This window comes from Pan troglodytes, chromosome 1, assembly GCF_028858775.2.
Source record: "Pan troglodytes isolate AG18354 chromosome 1, NHGRI_mPanTro3-v2.0_pri, whole genome shotgun sequence".
Taxonomy (NCBI): Eukaryota; Metazoa; Chordata; class Mammalia; order Primates; family Hominidae; genus Pan; species Pan troglodytes.
Genome location: NC_072398.2, coordinates 113,678,177 through 113,697,964, shown reverse-complemented (window position 1 = coordinate 113,697,964; position 19,788 = coordinate 113,678,177). Strand labels below are relative to the sequence as shown.

Sequence of the window (19,788 nt, the reverse complement as noted above, 5' to 3'; positions counted from 1 at the left end):
TGTAGGGCAATGACTTCCTAGCACCCTCAGGGTGCCAAGGGATAAAGTGGCCAGGGGCCATGCCCTCAGCACACCCCCTACAGGCCACTCCCAATAAATCTACATCCATTTAAAAATACTAGGCCTAATATGCTGGCTGGCTGGATGCCCCTTGTTAGTGTATGTGCAGCACCCTGCCTTTCCCACAGCATTTATCCCACTGCCTGTGGCTGCCAGCATCCTTGTCAGTGTCCCCCATTGGACTATTAGCTCATGATGTAGGGATGATTCTGTCTTGCCCACTATTGTAATACCAGTGCCCAGCACAGTGTGCCGTTCCAGTAAGTGCTCAATAAAACATGTGTTCAATGAATGAATGAATGAATGAATGAATAAATAAATAAATAAATAAATAAATAAATGGAGGTAAAAGTAACAAGTTCAAGGACTCCCAAGTCACTTAGCACCTAGATTCATTTATATTCTTTTTATGTTCTTTTAGTATTATCTAATGTGTAGACTCTGGATATAGCCAGTGTCCAATATACAATTTTAATGAATTATGATCCATTGACTGGGAACACCAGACCCATGGCCTAGGCCTTAACTAAGAGCTGGGAGACCTCTCATCTTCCCTCTCCTGCCAACAGGGTCCATATGACAATCATTACTTGTGGGATGAACCTATGAGGTTAATAATTATATTCTTCTCAACATGACAAACTGCCATTGTCTTTTATGTTTAGCTTTCAAAATAAAACTTAGAGGAATTAAGAACAATGTTATACAATCATGGATAACATCAATGCAGTAATTAAAGGGTAGGTTAAAAATTCTCTACTTCAATATTTTCTACCCATTCCAAGCAGCTAACTAATAGATATTTTAATGAAGTAAATGTATCATTTATTAGTTTGTAACATTCAGACTATAGGGTTGATAATACCACAGTCTAGAGAAGTGCAACCTTAAGGCAGAGATGATGAAAGATTCCATAATTGTTAAATCCTAGGACTTCCATTTACTTTTTGTAAATCCCTGGGCAAGTTACTTATTCTCTCTGAGCATTTCTTCATTTGTAAAATGGAAACAGTAATACCTCACCTACTTACCTTATCCAGAGCTATTCTGGAGATCAGATGACACAATGAAAGTCAAGACATTTTATGAACCACAAAGTGCTATACTAGTATGAAGAATTATTATTAGTTATTTGCTGGATCATATTCTTACAAAAAAGAAATGTGAATAGTAATACAGGATTCAAAATTGCTAGATTTCTAGAGACACGGCGTGGTAGATAAAGTGCCCTTCTGCAACCCTTCTTCCACCAACCCAGACCTAAAGACTAAAGAGATGGGAAAATTGATAGCCTTCTAGAAACTTCGCTTAGCCATCTGCAGCAGTAAACCAAGACAGTGTAACTATTTGACTGAAGGCTTGGAAACACTCAAAACTCTGTCAAGGTAATTTTGCTATAATCTTAAGCAAACAGGCCTGAATGTGATGCCCCATTAGAAAGCAGGAACCAATGTCTTCTGTTTTGCTTTCCCAAGTCAACTGTGAGGTGGCACTGTGCCTCAAGTGTGTTCTACAGGGAACTCACACCAAAATTACCTGTAAATTGGGTAGAGGATATTGTATATGGGGGAGAAGGGAAGGAGGGTGCTGTTAAGATGCACATTCCTGGGCCCCACACCCCAGAACCATGAATCAGAATCACTGGTGATGAGGGCTAGAAGTCTGAACTTTTAATATATACCCCAGGTTTCACAACAACTACTTTTTAGAGTCTGTCTGATAACAATCCACTTGGGGGCATCTCTTCATCTTAAGGCTAAAACAACTTTGGAAAGATTTCAGAGAGGAAATAAATAATTTAGGGGAAAAGGACTTCTTCATAAAAAAATTAAATATGTATAGGATTGGCTGTATGAAGTCATGATTATGGTTTATAAATATTTGAAAGGCACAAATTCAAAAGATAGAATCTAAATGTTTTAATTCAGGTACCAGACGGCATAAGTAGGAGTAATGATGAAATGACATAAGCAAAGAGAACTAGGGCCAGATATCAAGGAAAACATCCTGACAGCGTAAAAAAAAAAAAGTTATAGAATCATTTTAAATGGTCAAGTTAACCAAAATATTAATCCATTTAGTGGAAAAAACCAGCTGGGCAGCAGTTGAAAAAACAACCAACTGAGTGGTTAAATTCTCTCTCTCTCTCTTTTAAACTATTGTTTTGATGTTTGAAGCTTTCTGATCCTAAGTCATAGAAATCTAATTTTTACTTAATAAGTAAATAGGTGACTCATGAAAAATGTTTTGGGTAGGAAGTGCCTGCTAGTCCTAGCTAATATCTAGGTTTAGGAGAAGCAGAAAGTAAGCATAAAACTGCCGGGAGCGTCATTACCTCCCCTTCTGGGAAGAGTGTGACATTCATTGAGAACTATGTGCCATGCTCTGTCTCATTTAATTTGCCCAGCCTTGTCAAGTAGATGTCATTTCCATTTCACGGATGAGGAAAGTCAGGCTTAAAGAGGACAAGTTAGTAGGAAATGAAAAGCCTGAAATTTGAACCCTCATCCGTATAACACCAAAATCCCTGCTTTTTCTCCTCAAGCAAGTACTGGGTAAAGAGCACTGTAGTCACCACTGGTATCTTCTTTCTGTATCTAAAGATTGCCAAGGTGAGCTAACAAGTAATGACTCATACACATGATCAAACTCTCTCCAAGCAATCTTCATACTGGGAAGCTCTGTGAGAAATTACTGTTTTTTTCTCATTTTGGATCCTGCTATTGTCTACAAAAACTTGATGTTTTTGAATGCTAGCAAGGCCAGAGTTAATGGGGTAGCCTATGGAAGGGAATCCACTTTGGGCAATCTTCCAGGCTAAGAGTCGGTCACAGACCTAGGATCATGATAATGGAAATATGTCCCTCCCCATTACCACTCCTCCCTCCTTTTCTCTTCACCATCATCTTCCTCTTCTTCCTCCACTAACAATCTTATCCCCATCATCTCAACACCACCTCTATCATCACAACCACTGTCAATTGTCACCGTCATCACCATTATCATCAGCACTACTATCATTACTGTCATCACCATCACCACCATCATTACCACCATCTTACCATCATGACTGCTACCACTAGTACCACCATCACCATCATTGATTTATGGAGAAAAATTGAGTTTTCTGTATTTGATATTGCTCATGAATACTGCTCACCACCACTTCCATCCCAAAGACCCCCAAATAATACTCTGTGCTAGATAGTCTTTTTTAACACCAGCCACACTTTGTGGAGCAGGAACTAGACCAATTATACTAACATAAAAACAAAACTGAGCCATAATTCCTCACCACAATCTTAGCAAAACACAACCATGTACCAAATTATTAAGACTTCAAAACTCCTTTAAAAAGAAAGCGGATAATAAACAGATATAAAGGAAACTCAGCTGTCTTCATACACCCCTGGGGCAGCCCCTGAAGCAACATAGTCATTAGGTTGAAAGAAAGAAGCATCTGATAAACCCCAGACATCCTGGTGCCAATTTGCGTCTCTCCCTTTCTGGCCTGTGCAGAGCTCAGAGACAGCGTCTAAGAGGGCGGCTCACAATCTGCTTCAAACACAAACACATGACAAATATAGTTCTGCAGTGAAGACTTTAGCCCCACGGGGAAAGCTGAGACTCAGGAGCCTGATGGCATAAACAAGGCGAAAGGCTTGGTAGCAAATCAGAAGACTTGTTTTTGGAAGCTGAAAACTTACTTCGGCAACAACAGTCCTCCATGGCTCCCTATTTGTGCTCTTGCTGGCCAGGCCTGGGAAGCCCTCTTGGGGCCTCTGAGGCTTGTAACCAGCCCTGCTTAGGTAAGTACACTGTGCAAATAAGCCCTCTGGGGCTTACAGACGTGTAAACAGCTCTCCAGCTGACCTTCAGACACAAACTCAGGATTTAAAACACTAATTTCAGACCCATGAGTCCAGAGAGGGTCTGGGCTGGAGGAATGGGGGCGCCCAGAGAAGGGGTCCCAAAATGATTGGTCAGTGGGCCGAAGGGCAAGCCATAGGAAAGAGGGGAGGCAAATGAGCCAACAGGTGTGAAACCAGCTCCCACAGGACCTGGAAAGAAATGGATAATCAATACAAGGGCAGTGATTGTTCCAGGAAACACAAGTGTTGCTGACAAAGTAAAAAGAGAGCGAAAGGGAAAGGGATGATTGAGAGGGAGGGAGAAGGAAAGAACGAACAGGCAAGGTTCAGAAGGGAGCCACGTAAGTTAAGTATTTTTCAAGAAACTTGTTGTTATAAGGGGCAAGGGGTGAAATTTCTTTTTTGCCTGCCCTGTCCAAAATCACAATGCAAAATGAAGTAGCGTTGCACAATGTCATCGATGTTAACACTGCTGAACTGTAAATTTAGAAATGGTGAAGATGGTAAATTTCATGTTATGTGTATTTTATCACAATAAAAAAGTAGGAAAAAAAAAACTAAGTAGGATTAGGTGACAATCCCAAAGTACTGGGATATTCTTATCAATAAAAAAAAATGGAAGGTAAAGTCTTACTGAGAACATGCATACTGAAAGCACTTGGCTGTGTCTCCCCATTCTGACATTTTAGACAACTATCCAAGGCATTGGGGAGGAAAGCGTTTTCAGTATGGATGGGCAAAATCTCTCTTTTCTATGGATTGTTTTGGCTTTATGTCTTGACCTCCCCTTCCAGGCATGGTTGGCACGACACTGGCTCCTGCGTCTTCCCCAAAAGTCCCCCATGCATTAAATCCTGCAAGAAATGACACTGAGTCATGTTCTCCCCACAACATGGTTTCCTTCAAAGGAGGAATTCTTCCTTCCTGGGTGATGCCCCAACTAAGAGCCTTTTTATTGCTATAAAAAGAGGCATTGACTTTTCAGGGTTGTCCTTCCTCCGAAAGCTCTCTTTTTCCAGCATGGCAGCCTCCCTGCCCACCATTTTATTTCCTATTCTAACCAGTGAAGCCCACAGGGGAAAGAGCAGCAGGCTTTTGGGGTTCAGTTTAAACAAATGAGGTGGTACAGTGAGGATGACTGGGACAAGAAAGAAGCTTGTAAATAATCTGTAGTTACCATCTAACTTCCTGCCAGTTTTCCAAAAGGATTGTGTATTTTTATTTTAAAATTTTACAATTATCTGTTATTTTATGCAAAATAGGCATATCAGCCAGGTAGACAATAAAATGAGTTTCTAAAATGCAAAATCCATTTCTTCACTGACTTCATCATGAGACTGCAGATGAGTTCCTACAGGAAAAAAAAAATTCCCCAATTATTGGAGATAAAAATTTATCACAAGAAGAGGTTAAGTTGATGTCAGTTCTGTGGCAAACATAGTAATCTGCTATTCTAGCAAGATTCTTACCTGCCTGGAGTCAAATGGTGAGGAATAGTGTGATATGGTTAAAGGATCACAGGATTTGGAGTTAAGCAGGTTTGGATCCTAGCTCTGCCTCTCACAGGTATAATATTAGGTCAACTAAACTCTGAGCTTTGGTTTCTATTCCCATGAAAAGATAATAATCATATCTATTTTTGTAGGATCTTCAATGAGGCTTAAATGAGACAGTGTTGCTGGGCACAGTGGCTCACACCTGTAATTCCAGCAGTTTGGGAGGCTGAGGCAGGAAGATTGCTTGAGCCCAAGAGTTCAAAACCAGCCTGGGCAACATGGCGAAACCCCATCTCCACAAAAAATACAAAAAAATTAGCCAGGCATGGTGGCATGTACCTGTAGTCACAGCTACTCAGGAGGCTGAGGCGGGAGGATCTCTTGAGTTGGGGAGGTTGAGGTTGCAATAAGCCACGATCATGCCACTGCACTCCAGCCTGGGCAACAAAGTGAGACTCTATCCAAAAAAAAAAAAAGACAATGTGGCAAAGTGCTTGATATATATGATAGGTGCTCATAAATGATGGCCACTCTTACCTAACAGCTCTCTTTCTTTTAGAGATAAGAACCAATTTATATTAAGGGCTTATTGTTTGCCGCTCGTTGGCTATAGGCCCTCTACATACCAATAGTGACTGCTATTTCCTGCATACAGGAAATGTGACAGACATTTACGTGATTTATGACTTCACAGATAATCCTTACAGCAGCAGCTCTGCACAGTATCATTCTCCCCTGTACAAATGAAGAGACGGAAGCTCGAATTCTCACACGACACCCTTGCAGCACTTGAACCACTCCAGGATTCTCTTCTGCTGGTCACCCAACTATTCTCCCAGGTCACCGGGGTTACTTACAATCTTGGATTTAGGGTTGCCAGATTTAGCAAATAAAAATACAGCATGCCTGGTTAAATTTGAATTTCAGGTAAACAGATAAAATTTTAGTACAAGTATGTCCCATGCAATATTTGGGACATACATTCAAAAGACAATTCACTCTCCTATATTTCATCTGGCAATCCTACTTGAATTCCATTTGTAGAGTTCTCCCTGTTCCATTAGAAATGATCACACTTGGAAACATTGGATGGTTCTATCCCATTTCCTGACAAATGGTGCTCCCCGCACATTCTCTAAATCAGAGGCATCAAGTATTCGCCAGGGTGTGTTTGCAATAGCCCTATGTGCATGCTCCTTAAAAATGAGAATCTATGCATTTATTTCGGCTTAGATCTGTAAATATTTTATTTGCTGCTGCTACTCAGTTAAAACCCCCAGTTTTATCATGTTCTGACTGGCAAGTGTTTGAAGTGTCTGATTTTAAAACAGCTCTAGTTCTCTTTTAATTAGATATTTAATTTAACTGGCTGCTGATCAATAGTTTCAGGATATTTGTTTTCAGCTTGATGGGAATGGCAAAGGACCATTTGTGCATAAAATAGCCCACTAGTTATCCTTGTTTTCAGTGACACCGTTGCTCTTACTGTTCTTTCTTAAGGTCACAACTGTTGGCTCCTCAGCAAGTTAAATATCAGCCCTGGTAGAAGCTGATCTGATGAGTCCCCTTCTATATTGAAAATGCTGGTAGAAACACTGAAGCCAGGAAAGCAGAGGAATAAAGGAGGGCAGGGCATTGAGGAAATGAGGCCAAGGGTAGAGCGATCATACTTGAACCTGCCAATCGTGAAGCAGGAATCTGTGCTGCCTTGGGAATGGAGAGGCTGGGGAGGAGTCTTGAGCCAGCCCTTTGGCTGTGGCCAGGGATGGGTCATGGGGAGTCTTAGCCCAGCTCACTCCAACACGATACCCTCATGATCCCAGATGCTCCCATTTGCTTTCTTCCCTGAATAAAAAGAGAAAGGGATTTCTATATCCAATCCCCTACCAAGCTGTGTACTTAGGTAGAGCAAATCCATTGCATTCATGAAGCTTCCATCAGACCTGGGGAAATTCTTAAAATGGTAAAGACTTCTATAGCATATCATTTCAGTCAGGTCTCCTCTTCTCTTTACACGTTCTCATACCTCAAGTTCCCATCCTTTCAGATTTCACACAGTTTTCCAGACAAATATCTGTAGAAATTCACAAACCACTTATTCTGAGGTTTTGCATAGAGCTTATGGTAGACGTGATCATGACACAGATCTGGGTCACTGCCAATCCCATGTTCCACTCTTCTTCAACTTGTTTAAGACTCCCATTTTGAAGAATGAATGACCATTTTTTTTATATCTCTTTGCTTCCATTATCAGCACCAGCTGTTATCATTCTTGTGGCATCCATTTTCCATAAAGAAACATGAGTTTTTGTCATTCACAAATTTCTACATGAAAAGCAGCAAACAGAGGGTAATAAAGCTATGACGTGATGCAGATGTGTCACAGGTGGCTCAGCCCATTCACTGACAACAAGATCAGTGCTCAGAAACCAGATTCTGAATCCAATACATGACTCAGATTTATGCCTCTGGAAAATTAGAAATCATGATCAGTTATAGGTCTTTAGACAAACCAACTAATATTAAATGCAGGAGTGCAAAAGGTCATGTATATGGAATCACTTTGTATCATCCTGTATCCCTGACTTGACTAGAACCGGCCATTTACCAAAGAAGCTTGTTCCCGGGCATTTTTCCAGTGTTACACAGTGAAAAGGTAGGTGAGTTGAAGCTGTGGTAAAATAATAATGCTAATCCTACTATCATTGCCCAGTACCTGTTGCATACCAAGTGCTTTACATCAGATTTTGCATCGCGATTAGGGCTGAGCATCCTGGGTTTGAATCCTGGCTCTGCCACTCCCTAGCTGAATGACCTCGGAAAATTTACTTCATCTCTCTGTGACTCAATGTCCTCATCTATAAAATAAGGACATGAATATTGTCTACCTCACAGGGTCATTACGAGGATGAAAGGAGCTAGTATTTGTGAAGTGTGTAAATCAGAGCCTGGTATGTAGTAAGCACTAAGTGTCTGGATTTCATATATATATAAATCTCATATATATAATAAATATATATACACACACTTATATATTCAAATATACACCCATACTTATATTTATTTATATTGCTATGTATGTGTATTTGAATGTATATATGTGTGTATATAGTCACATACATGTATGTGTGTATACATGTGTGTGTGAAAACTTATGTGTTTGGTTTCTGGTTCACAGCCAGTTCAGCTGTCAAGGGTGAGACTCTTTGGGTGGGTTGCCTATAGAGAAAAGGCAGGAGAGACTTAACAGGACATCTCTCTTGCAGGCGCTCTTAGCAACTCTGCATTACTTTCTCCTCTTTCCCCAAGCAGATGGTAATCATAGGGACCCACAAGCCAAGTTAGATCTTCAGTGGAGTAAGTGATCTTTAGCAACTGTATCAGACTTGGCTAAAGTTTATTATTCACTGAGGGTAATCAGCAGAACCTGGGCCAGGCCAGTCACGCAGAAGTTCATAGGTCAGATTCCCTAGGTCTGTTTGAGGCTAGATGTCTCTGAATCTCTGAAATGCAACCAGTTCTAACGTGGAACAGAGAGAGAGACACAAGCAGGGCGGGAAGGTGAATGCTGAGGAACTAGGAGGCCAAAGGGAGCCCCTTGCCCTGAAAGCAATCTGGCAGGTGTGATGACAGAGGCAGGGAGCCGCTGCCATCACTGACACCCAGGTGTTTCACTGCAGAGATGATTCCAGATTGGCCCCTGATCTTAAAGCCTCTGGGTCTGAAGGTCCAGGACTCTGCTCTGTGCAGAGGTCAGGAAGCCCATCTCTCCAGGCTTGGCTTCTGCAGCGGCCAGTGCTCTCCCTCTACCTTGTAGGGTGGGGACCTAGCATTCAACATCTCAGTGCACAGGTGTCTTCTCAAAAAGACCTGGAGGGCAGGCTCTTTCTGCCTCTTCTGGGAGGAGCATAAGGGGGAGTTGCACTGTAGGAGTGGAGATGCTGTCCTTCACTGCTAGAGAATACAGCAAGGAGTTTTGTGGGTTGAGCTAAGATCATTTAAGAAGCCCCAAAGGCTAGAATTTGGGGATTTTCCAAGTCAAAGGAGCCAGATGATAAAGGATCCTGGGCACAGAAGCAAGAATCTGAGAACCGGGAGAGAAAAGCAAACACCAAGTGGATTGACAGTCAAAAGAGGGTTTGCTTGTCTAGACTGGGATGGCTCCTGGGTGGGGCAGCTGAGCTCTCCATGAAGAGCTTAAGGACACAGAAAGCCAGCAATCAATCTCCTGAGATCAATACATCAGCTCCCATGCTTCACTCGTCTATCCACATGGCCAAGTCATTGAAAGGAAATGATGTATCTGAGCTTTAGATCTCAACTGTAGCTACTAGAACCCTCAAGACAGGTCTGGATCCCCTAAAGTCACAATAGTGCCTGAAGGAATGAGGATTTTTTTTTCACTGACTTCTCCAGGCTACTTCAAATGTGGTTATACCTTAGAGTTAACCCTACTTCCCTCGAGTTTCTCCTTACTGTTAGGCCCTGTCCCGAGGCCCTCATCTGTCCTGGTTTCCTTCACTTTTGTCTTATGATCTCTTTGTAGACTCACCCTCTTTTTTGATAAATCACGCACTTATTTTAAACTCATTGTTGCATTAATCCTTAAAGCAAGTGTACCTTTTAAATGACTGTTGGCATAAACCTTTTTTAAAAAATTTATTTTTTTTAATTTTATTTTTTGTGGCAGGGTGTGGTGGCTCATGCGTGTAGTCCTACCACTTTGGGAGGCTGAGGAGGGTGGATCACTTGAGGTCAGGAGTTCAAGACCAGCCAGGCCAGTATGGTGAAACCCCATCTCCAGTAAAAAATTCAAAAATTAGCCAGGCATGGTGGTGTATGCCAGTAGTCCCAGCTACTCAGGAGCCTAAGGCAGGAGAATCGCTTGAACTCAGGAGGCAGAGGTTGCAGTGAGCCGAGATCACACCACTGCACTGCAACCTGGGTGACAGAGCCAAACTCCATCTCCAGAAAAAAAAAAAATATTTTTTAATGGTATAAATATACATAACATAAAATTTACCACTTTAACAATTTTAAGTGACATTAAGTACATTGATATTGTTGTGCAACCATCACCATCATCTATTTCCATAACTTTTTCATCTTCCCAATCCAAAACTCCATACCTGTTAAAAAAAACTCCCCATTTTCTCCTCTCTCAGCCCCAACAACCACCATTCTACTTCTATCTCTTTGAATTTTACTACTCTAGGTACTTCATGTAAGTAGAATCATATAGTTTTTATCTTTTTGTGTCTGGCTTATTTCACTCCAGTTTCATCTATGTTGTAACATGTATCAGAATTTCCTTCCTTTTTAAGGCTGAATAATATGCCATTGTATGCATAGACCATATTTTGTTTATCCATTCCTCTGTTGATGGACACAGGTTGCTGTCATCTTTTGGCTATTGTGAATAATGCTGCTATGAATGTGGGTGTACAGATGAGGAGTGGGAGATTTAAAAGCACCCTCTTCTTCCTAGGCTGTAGCCACAGTCACATTTGGTAGAGGCTCTATCATTGTTAGGCCATGTTCAGATGCAGGGATGGTTTCTTTAAATCCTTTCCTGTCCAGGACAAGCTGAAGTCCTCCCTAATTATTTCTCCTTAAGCTTCAAGCAAAGCAACCCAAGCAACGCTGCAATGAATCTGGAGTCAGGACTAGGAGCAGCCAGAGATGAGGGCCCCTTGGCTTTTCTTTCGAGCCGCAGACAGATTGCAAATGCTCGAGTGCAGGGAGAGACGGCTGGCTGCTAAGTTAAGAAGGACAGAGAAGAACAAAGCCCCTGATGGCCTGGAACAATTACAAAGAAATGAGTGTGTGGGGTATGGGGAGGGGGGAGGGATAGCATTAGGAGATATACCTAATGTAAATGACGAGTTAATGGGTGCAGCACACCAACATGGCACATGTACACATAGGTAACAAACCTGCACGTTGTGCACACGTACCCTAGAACTTAAAGTAAAAGAAAAAAAGAAAAAAGAAAAAAGAAATGAGTGTGATCCTAATCATTTAAAAACAATAATATTGACCCGGAAATAATAGAATCAGTGACAAAATGTGGACATAAAATTTGTCCTCCAAGTTTTCCAAGTGGAGAGGCAAATTTGAAATGTACTTGCTCTCAGTTTCTGATGGGTCTATTTCACATGCCTCTGTGCTGGAGTGGGAATGTGTTGCTCCCAGCTGTACTGTGTGGTCTAAAAGCTTTAAAAAGAGCCTTATGTTGCTGCACACTCTGGAAGGACCGAGGTACCTGCTGGGGATGCCCAGCATTGCCTGCACTGCCTCATGGTACAGTCTCTTTGGTCATGCAATGGTTCTTTATTCTCTCAGGAGCATTTGGGGTGACCTCTGAGGGCTGTCCTGTTGTCAAGCTATTCCTGAGAAGGGATGAGGTTTCCTTCCTAACAGAGGGTTGGGATTCCACTGGCCCTGCCCCAGCTGCACCCTGAATGCCATCAGCTCAAGTACACCAGCGCGCTGACAGAGCTGGCAGGTGACGTGCAGCTGTGAAGCATTTGTTGTAGGAAAAGAGTCACAGATGGCAACATGGCCCGTCCTGCTGCATTGTTCTCTTTACACCATTTTCACAAGGGAGGGGTGGGCTGGGGAGGGGGGCATATTTATAGTTTGTGCTATAAATAAGCTAAGTCCTGGGCAGCTGCTGTCCAACTTACTGACCTTATAGTTTTGAGTGTGAACACACACTGAGAGGGTGGACAGGATCTCTCCCTGAAGAGCTGAGGCCCTTTTCTTCTGGCCCTGGGGTCTGGAGGCCCCAGTGGGCATGAGGCACATCGAACACAGCTACCTGCCTTTCCAGTCTCCTCTGTTCCATCTGATCTTTCAGATTATTATTAAGCTGATAATAATTATCTTTCAGATCATTACTGATGTTACATTGTTACTAATCATCTCCCAACTCAGAGATAGATCCTCAAAGCCTGTTGACTCCAGGCAGCCTTGGATGGCAGTAGTTCAGCAATGCCCCTGTAATCTAGGCGTCTCCACCTCAGGGCCCTTCCCAACCCGCCACTGTGTGATTCTGTGATTCTCCCTCTTCTCAGAGTGTTCCCTAGATACTGGCCACTCTGGAGGTGGTTGTGGGCCACACTTTATGGGCAGTGCATGGAGCAGCAGCAGGTGGCGGGAGAGGCTGGTATTAAGAGAGGCCTCAGCTACAACCCCCATGGAAAGGAATTTGGCAATATCTAACAGAATTACGTATGTATTGACCCTTTGGCAATCCCACAGCTAGTAATCCATCCAAAAGATTTGATGGCACAAATATTAAGAAGATGACACTCCAAGTCATTCACTGGATTATTGTTTAGCAGTAAAAGATTAGAAAGTAATGAAATGTTCATCAACAGGGAAATAGTTGAATAAACAATGGTATATCCACATAATGGAATATTATGCAGCTATAAAAAGAAATGAGGAATAATTATATATACTGCTATAAGCTATCTAGAGGCTATATTAACTCAAGTTGGAAAACAAGTATAGTATTTTATTTTTATTTAAGAAAAGGGGGATATAAATACATATAGTTGCTTGTTTTTGATGAAAGCATAAATAATAAAATTTAAGGATTACTGATGAGGGAGGAAGTGCACAGGGTAGAGGCGAACTGACTGTGAAAGTGATAGTCTAAACTTCAGGGCCCCTTACTCATATAGATCTTTTTCAAGGCCCTAAGAAAAGCCCTTAGTAAATTTTGTGTAATTTTTCTTAGAGACATCGCAATTTAGATAAGATTTCTTCTTTAGACACCTTCAATTGTGCCTCACTTGCAGGAGGTGCCCCCCAAAAATCTGTTGAATGAATGCATGAAATCAAATATGTTCATGATAGATCAGCCCCAACACATTTTCACTTTTTGATCCTACTCCTTTTTTTATTTTTTAAAATAATTTTTAAAAAATAGAGTCAGGGTCTTACTCACTATGTTGCCCAGGCTGATCTTGAACTGCTGTGTTCAAGGGATCCTCCAGCCTCAGCTTCCCAAAGTGTTGGGATTACAGATGTGAGCCACCCCGCCTGGCCTGATCCTAGTTCTCATGGAGAGAACAGGAATTAGAACCTCTTCCTCTTCCACACACCCTTACCCAGCTTTCAAATATTTGGACACAGAATGTTCTGTTCTCTAACAGTATCAACAATAATTCTTCCTGATATATCAATGTGGGCTCCTTTTAATGCTGATATTTTCCTCTGAACAGGCTTCAGTTTGTTGTTTTTTGGTTTATTTTTAAAGAGAGAAGATCTTGCTCTGTTGCCCAGGCTGGTGTGCAGTGGCACGATCACCGCTCACTGCAACCTCAACCTCCTGGGCTCAAGTGATCCTCCCACCTCAGCCTCTCAAGTAGCTGGGACTAAAGGCACATACCACCATGCCTGGTTAATTAAAAAAAATTTTTTTTGTAGAGGTGGAATCTCACTATATTGCCCAGGCTACTCTCGAACTCCTAGGCTCAAGCAATCCTCCCAGCTTGGCCTCCCAAAGTGCTGGGATTACAGGCATGAGCCACTGTAGCCAGCCCAAGCCCACTTTTTAAGAACTGGTAAGGAAGACACAAACTAAAATAGGACCATTGCTTCAGAATTGTCCTTAGCATACAAATACATAAGGATGTTATCTGAGAAGACTAACATCTTCATTTATCATCATCAAGGTTCATTTCAACATATGCATTGTCTCTTATTCATTCATTTATTCATCTATTCATTAATTCAACATTGAGGTTCTACCTCTTACCTACTGAGCAGTAGGCCAGCTCTAGGGCATACAAAATTGAATAAAGTCCATCCCCATCTAACTTAGTTTAGACTTCAGAAAAATGTTAAAAATTGGACTAGCTGAGTGAAAAAAAAAATACTTTGAGATATTGGCACTGAGGCTTTTTGCTGTGTGATCTTGGGTGCAGTATTTAACCTCTCTGAGCTTTAGGTTCCTCCTGACACAACTCCCCAAAGAGCTGCTGTAAGGACTGAAGATAGAACACTCGTAAAGCTATTCCAGTGTCTGGAGTCTAGTGGGAGCTCAGCTAGTTAATATTATTTCCCCTCTGGAAACTCCCAGTTGGGCTCGGGGAAGCTTGGGTTAATTTTGGTGGGAATGGTTAGGGGCTTGAAAAGGTTGGCGCCCATGGGAGGCAGTGTGGGGTGGAGGGATCTCAGGCAGCCAGGTCCCCATGTGGGTTTCGGACCCACGCCAGCACGCCAGCACACCAGCACGGAGGTGGAGAGGGAGGGTGTATCTGTATGCTGAGGGTGGGCGGGAGGGAAGGAGGCCTTCTCAAGACCAGGCCTTGTCCTGTGGGTAGTAAACAAGGATTGTTTGTTTTGATGAAAATAACTAGCTCCTGGAGCTCTGAGTGCTGTTCTGTACGTGTTCCCATCACTTCAGGAACTTACTGTGTCTCTGTTTGATTGAGCCTGGGCATGAGATAAAACACGAGGTCATCTGCAATGGCACTGGTGCTGTGGCTGTATCAGCATGGCTCTGATGTCCCTTCGGGGCAGGCAACAGTTCAGGGAGGACTTACAAGCAAGCTCTGGTAAGTGGTAAGTGGGGCTGCACCCAGGAAGGCACCTCTGCATGCATTCCTGCAGAATGGATAAGGAGGGCTAAAGCATCCTTCTCATTCAGCACAGGGAGGAAGGAATCAGGTGCCCACTTGTGACTCTGCTTTTGAGCTGGCCCAGGTGGACTGCTCTGAGGAGGGAAGGGGGCAGGAACAGGAAGGGACAGTGAGACAACCTGCTCCGTCCCACTCAGGATACAGGCCTGTCCAGCCCCAGGTTCCACTGGAGGAGTCTCTCAGGGAAAGTTTCTGTCTCAACCTCCTTCTGCGTCTCCACCCTCCCCTCACCCAGGCTCCTGCATGTCATCCCCCTACCCATTGCCTTGAATCTTGCCTTGAGCCTTGTATCTTTCCCTGTCTACACCTGGTGCTTTGGTCCAGGCCTTCTAGTTTCAGTTCTGACTGTATTAACATCTCACCCCTCTGGAACTGCGTGAGTTTCCACCCCAAGACCAGGCCTACGTGTCCTCATGTCCAGCTTGGGCCTCAGAGATACATGGCGGGGGCCTGTTCTCTTGCCCTGTCTGGGCAGGGAGACTGGACATCAACATGTGGCTTCTGTTTTTTCTGCCTGACCTCCCTTCCCTTCTGCACCCCTTCCAAAGTCCTTTCCTTCCCTCCTTCCCTTTCTTCTTCTTCCCCTTCCTTCCCCTTCTTCTTTTCTCCCTCTCTCACCCTCCATATCTACTACATTGTTTGACCACACCGAGGCTTTAGCCCTAGCAAGCAGCCAAGCAGAGTGAGCTCAGAGGCCTTGACTGAGACAGGGCTCCTTCTGGGAGTGGTGGGTGGTTGCCCCTGGGCAGCCTGGGCTGAGAGGTCAGCAGGATAAGGCCTCACCATAGAGCCATGTGGAATCTCAGGAATCTGCTGCGGAGTGAGTCTGTCCTGAGGGAAGAGAGCCTGCTCTGGCCTGAAAGCACTGCGTGGGGCTCCTCAGTCTGCACTGCTGTGGTGCACCCCACTCCTAGGTGGGAGGAAACTGTTCAGCCTTCCTTCTCTTCCATTCCGATCTCCCACTACCATAACCACACCAGGGGGAGGGGTCTGAATTCAGCTCATCTCAAAGCAATTTGGAAAGACAGGTGCAGGCTGCCTGTGGTGAGTTTCCAGAAACCAGCTTTCTTCCACTGGCTGTTAGCGTTGGCATCGAGTGGGCTGCATAAGCAACATTTACAGAATTAATGGGCTCTGAGTCTCAAGTGAATACAGCAGAAACAAGAGGGGCCATGTCACTTTACATTATAAGACTCAGAACATGGAATTTCAATCTCTCTTGATCTGATCTGTTTACTCACTTGTAAAGTAGGGGAAGTTCTAGAGCAGGACAAACAGGTTAAATGAGATGAGGGTTGAATGCTGAGCATAGCTAGCAACTGCTCAATAAATGTGGCTCCTGGAATGACAATTACTATTATTGCCTGCTGCCAGGGTAGCAGCGGGCAATGGCATCAGTGAAGGGCTGGAACCTGTAAGCTTCAAGCTTTGGTTTTTCTCTGTTCTTACTCTGGTAAAAGTCCCAGGAAGAGGGTAAGGAAATGAGAGACTTCAGGACTCTATTCTTTATGGCCTAGGAAAGTGACACTGGTTCAGAATGGGCCATCTTCTTGCCTCTGTTTTTAAAATCAAAACTAGCCCAGAAGAAGATTTAGCTCTGGGTCCAAATCTGGCCTCTGCCTCTAATTGTGTAACTTTGGGAAAATTACTTACCTCTCTAACTCTTTATTTATCTGTGAAATTCCTATCTCATAGGAATGTTGTGAGGATTACATGAGTTAATACCTATGGAGAAGTTAACACAGGGCTTGTGGGGCACAGAGCATGCACTCAATAAATGGTCATTATAATTATACTTAATTGCCATTTTAGGAACTTGAAGTCTCAAGAGATGACAAATAGTCAATTCTCAAAAAATGAAGAAAAGAAAAATTTGTTTCTTCATGTTTGCTAACCCTAACTAGATCTATGGTTTTGGCCAATAAATTCACTGTGTTTAAATCCTCATTGCGCTGATTTCTGTCTTTTGGAAAATGACTTCACAGTGTTTACATCTTTGAACCATCCTGTCAGAGATCTTATTACTCCTATTTTTTTTTTCTTTTAAGATGGAGTCTCGCTTTGTCGCCCAGGCTGGAGTGCAGTGGTGTGATCTCGGCTCACTGAACCTCCCCCTCCCCAGTTCAAGCGATTCTCCTGCCTCAGCCTCCCTAGTAGCTGGGATTACAGGCCCCCACCACCATGCCTGGCTAATTTTAAAATATTTTTAGTGGAGATGGGGTTTCACCATGTTGGCCAGGCTGGTCTTGAGCTCCTGACCTCAAGGGATCCACCCGCCTCAGCCTCCCAAAGTGCTGGGATTACAGGTATGAGCCACCGCGTCCGGCCTACTCCCACTTTGTTTCCAAGGATAGTCAAGTGAAGGAGTGGGAGTGGAGAAGGAACAAATAAATCTGTAACTGCTTGTGATCAATTAGTTGTAAATATCAATACCACTGCACTGAGAAGGCTGAGGTTCACAAAGGTGAAGTGATTTATCTAAGGTTTTATGTCTGGTTTGTAGAGAGCCAGGACCCAAATCCAGACCTTCCCCTACAGACCCTGACCCTTCCTCTGCCCTGTGCCGATGCCTTGAGGGGACCCTTCCCAAGGTCCCCTGGGCCACACCCTGCTCCCCTGACCCACAGGGCTGCTGAGGTCACCTCTTTCAAAGGGTCTGCTTTGGTTCCACTTTGCCATTAGAATAAAGCTTTGCAAATCTCAAAACTGCAAGTCCCAGACATGATTATGAAACATCACAGAGTGCCCCTGGGATTTTATTGTATTAAGTCAACAGGCTGCTTCTATTTGTACAACAGAGAAACTGTCAACTGCTGGGCACTTCTATGTCTCTTGACAAAATTCCCGATGCTGCTATGTGTTTCACTCCTTCCCCTTTTTGCTGTCTTGTACTTCTCTCTATTCAATTTCCTACGCAGAGCAAAAGAAGCCCCCAGATTGATAAGATCCTCATTTAATGGAAGGTAGAAAATATTAGTCACAACAGGGCTCAGAACTGAACCAATTTTTCTGCAACCTGAGCCTCCTGCCTAAGATCCCTTGGGGGTTATTAGCTTAGCCTGTAAGATGCAGGTTTTGCAAAGTGATGTGGCATGTTGATGATGCTGGAAGATCAATGCTTGGCCTGCATTCAATAGAGAGAGGAAGAGCTCAGAATGCTGCAAGGAATCAGGCCAGCTCTGCTAAGGTCAGAGCCCATCACAGGGCCTCAGGTGGGGGTCTGTGGTGGGCAGAGGTGGTGCAGAAGTGGAGTGGGCCAAGATGAGGCTGCTTTGCAGAGCATGTCTGGGAGCCAGTATTTCACCAGTAGCCAAGCACTCACCAGCTCCATCAGCCTTCATTTACCAGCATCTTATTGAGTGTTTTCTCTATGCCGGGAAACTGTTCCTCCCGCTGAGCTTTCACAGCAATTCACTTGCAGCTCCTCTGGAGTATGTATTTTGTTCTTCCTAATATTATTGTCAGCTTTTTTATACTCTTCCATTAGATTTTGAGTTTCTTTAGATCAGGGACTGTCTCTTAATCATCTCTGGCCTTTGAGCCTTGCAGAAGTAAGTGCCCAGTATGCATTTGTTGAATAACTAAATTTATGAATCAATGAATCAGTCAATTGCTCAATAAACATTTATGAACTATATGCTCTAGTAGGGTCTTGGCAGGATGACTGCTTTTCTGAGACAGAAGCTCCATAATGGAGGCCTTCTTATAAAGAAACTCTCCTTCTTTGTTACTTGACTGTCCCCTAAAGTAATTGAAACTTACAGGCCACAAGTATGGAAATGGCTGATGCAAAATGATTATAATTTGGTAGGTGGGATTAGGTGCCTATGCTGTGGTTGAAATATAAGAGTTCAGTTCTCTTTTAGAGAGATGATTTTAGAAGTTTGGGGGGTTACCTATGCATGGGGAGCCCAGTCCCTGAATGACTGGTCATTCTCATTAAGAATCAAGATGATACCAGGTGGCCCAATAAGAGATAGCCAATGTGGCTATTTCTTAGGATTGGCTGCAACTTTAGAACGTCTCTTTACTTGGTGTGGGTGGCTTAGACTGGGACCATCTTTGGAAGTTCTGTTCTTCCCCCACTTGGGAGGATCTGATTTGCTTAGGTGAGAATGACAGGCTATCAGAATGCACCCCTATAGATACTTTTCACCTTCAGCTTGTACCATGACCTAAATGAAGTGATAAGAAACGACATTCTTTAATACGCATTTTGCCTAGATGTCCCCGCTTCCTTTGCTAACAGATATTTGGAGGATGAAAATGGAATTTAACTTATGCTTATGTTCATTTGGGTCCTTATGTAAAGGGCCACTTGCTAGAAAGTTAGTTCTGAAGCACAATATTAAAACAGCTACCATTTAGTGAGTTTTTACCTGCCAGTCACTGGTAAGCGCTCTGCATGCATCATCTTTCTTTCATTCACGAAGTACCACTATGAGGTGGGCATTTTAATTACTATTGTATAATTGAGGAAACTGAGTTGGTGGCACCTGACTCTAACTTTTCCAAGGGTCACCAGGTCCCATGCTGAATAAATGACAGAGCCAGGATGCCATCCCAAGCCCATCAAACAGCAATGCCATTCTCATTGCCACCATGTTGCTGGGTGCTTTGTCAGTGGCTGTGAGCATCTGAGGATGAATATCTTCTGCTTCCCCTTTAGACGCTCTGGGAACAAACTTGCTAACATCACAG

General features: G+C 43.3%; 1 protein-coding gene across 2 annotated transcripts in view; it reads left to right on the top strand.

Moving 5' to 3' along the window:
- The window catches only part of CD58 (CD58 molecule), a 120,281-nt gene extending 103,247 nt beyond the window's left edge, over positions 1 to 17,034 (top strand). For both annotated transcript variants that reach the window (XR_010157056.1, XR_010157059.1), the window contains exons 7-8: positions 14,853 to 15,003; positions 16,900 to 17,034. The gene's annotated coding sequence lies outside the window, so the exon portion shown is untranslated. The remainder of the gene's footprint in view (positions 1 to 14,852; positions 15,004 to 16,899) is intronic.
- Positions 17,035 to 19,788: the final 2,754 nt, after the last annotated feature.